General features: G+C 64.4%; 1 pseudogene; it reads right to left on the reverse strand.

Moving 5' to 3' along the window:
• On the reverse strand, positions 1 to 861 carry LOC147972323 (dehydration-responsive element-binding protein 1H-like; annotated as a pseudogene).
• Positions 862 to 2,166: the final 1,305 nt, after the last annotated feature.

Here is a 2,166-nt window from a genome sequence, read left to right on the forward strand (position 1 = left end):
TCAGTAGCTCCAGAGGCCGGCGGCCGCTCCGGCGTCGCCGCATTCTCCGTTCTCCCAGTACGTCGGCGTGGGCGGCGGCTCGAGGAGCATCCCCTGCGCAAAGCCTGCGTAGTACGCGTCCAGGTCCATTTCCCCGGACATGTCGAGCTCGAACATGTCGCTGCTCTGCCAGAGAAAGTCGGCACCTGAAACACTTCGTCGGCATTGTCCACGGGCGACGGCAGGTACATGGGCGAGGTGGCCTCGTCGATGATGGGCACCACGGCGGCGGCCTCCAGGCACAGGAAAATCGCGACGGCCTCGATGGCCGCGCGTCGGGTATCGGCCAAGTCGGAGAGCCACGGGGGCATGACGAGCAGCCACGCGGAGTCCGGGAAGTTGAGGCACGCCGCGGCGGAGGCGGAGTGGCCGAGCAGCGCGAGCATGGTGGCGTCGTGCGCGCGCGTGGCCGACTCGGCGGCGACGTACGTCCCGAGCCAGAGCCGCTCGCCGCGCTTGCCGGGGACGCGCACCTCGCACACCCACCGCCCCGCACTGCCCCGGCGCCGCACGCCGCGGTACACCGGGTGGCGCGTCTCCTTGAACTTGGTGCGCCCCGCGGGCCGCTTCGCCGCCGGCGACCACACAAGCACCACCTCCCTGTGCTCGTGCCCGGACGTCGATGAGGAAGGGGAGCTGATCCAGCTGTCGATGGCCATGTCCATTGCTTGCTGCCGGAGTGCCGATTGCTTTTGGTGGAGCGCGATTGCCACTTGGGTACGTGTGGAGTGTGAGCTTGAGGCATTGGGTAATCGAGTGTGGTGTCTAGAGTGCGCTCATTTACAGTTATGCGTGACGCACCAGGGATATACGAGTGGCACACGTCGGCGAGGGGGCGCGCGGCTGCTGGCCATGGAAGCAGAATGCTCCTGATATTTCCGCTCCTACTGTTGGTCGACGATTCGCGCTGGGCGGCTTGGGTTCCACGGTGATGGCGAATTCTGTACGAGGATGACATGTCTGACGCAGGCAAGAGCAACTCCAACGCAGCGACCCAAAACGTCTATCTACGTTTGTTTAGATCGGCGCGGATAAAAATGGAGACCCAGCGCGTCGACCCAAACCCAAAACGTATTCGCTTCTCGTCCGCGTCGACGCATTTGCGATCGAAATGCGTCGGCGCGGACGCGAAACGGACGCCTCGCGTGCCTTCTCGGTGTTCGTCGAGTGCCCAGCTGGCGGCCGCCCAACTACCGCGGTCAGCTTAATTTATGATGAAAGCCCACCTCGGGCCTATGCGTCAGTGACAACGGTCGGCCTTTTTTAATTCAAGCGTGGGGGGGAGGGTTTCCAAAAAGCCCCAGTCTTCATCTCACCACCCTCTGCTCCCCCGTCGGCAACAACCCTAGCCACCACTACCCAAGATGGGGTTCTTCTCCGGCTCCGACTCCGGCAAAGCCAAGGGAAGACCCAGGCCACCCCTCCCCCCCCCCGCCTCCCCCGCCTACGTCGGCGCCTTCTCGCCGGCTGAGGCAACGCATTAGTGTGCCAGTGCATCAGGCGGAATGGCACTGGCAGCACCGCGTTCCTCTCCCCTACCCGGACGTGACCCTGCCGCACGACTGGCATTTGGATCCTGAGAGGATCCCGGTGCCGGCGGCGTCGCGGTCGGCTAGGACGCACACGAAGGAGGTGAGGCGTCAGCGTGCGCTGCTGATGCCGGAGCAGCGCCGCGAGGCCGCGTATGACGTCGGCTCGCCCTATTGGACTCGTTGGTTGGCCTTCGAGCACGAGGAGGCGAGGCGGCGCGACGTCCGCGAAGTCGCCAGCAGCTTGTCGTCGGCCCCATCGTCGTTCGCGACGAGGACCAGGAGGCGGAGGTTGCCTACCAGGTGGCCATGGCGGTTGTCATTTTGGAGAGCGAGGAGGAGGAGAGGTGCAGGACGGCGCAGGACGAGGAGGAGGAGGCGGCGTATGAGGCGGCCATGGCACTGTCGGCGGCGTGCTGCCGGTGCCCCCCTCCCCCGTCCCCAGTCAAGGTCGAGCCGGAGCCGACCCCCTTCGAGCGTGTTGGGGAACGTTGCACAAAACAAAAATTTTCCTACGGTTTCACCAAGATCCATCTATGAGTTCATCTAGCAACGAGTGATCGGATTGCATCTACATACCTTTGTAGATCACGCGCGG

The sequence above is a fragment of the Triticum urartu genome, chromosome 5A, assembly GCF_056163025.1.
Source record: "Triticum urartu cultivar PI428250 chromosome 5A, HENAU_Tu73, whole genome shotgun sequence".
NCBI classification, from domain to species: domain Eukaryota; kingdom Viridiplantae; phylum Streptophyta; class Magnoliopsida; order Poales; family Poaceae; genus Triticum; species Triticum urartu.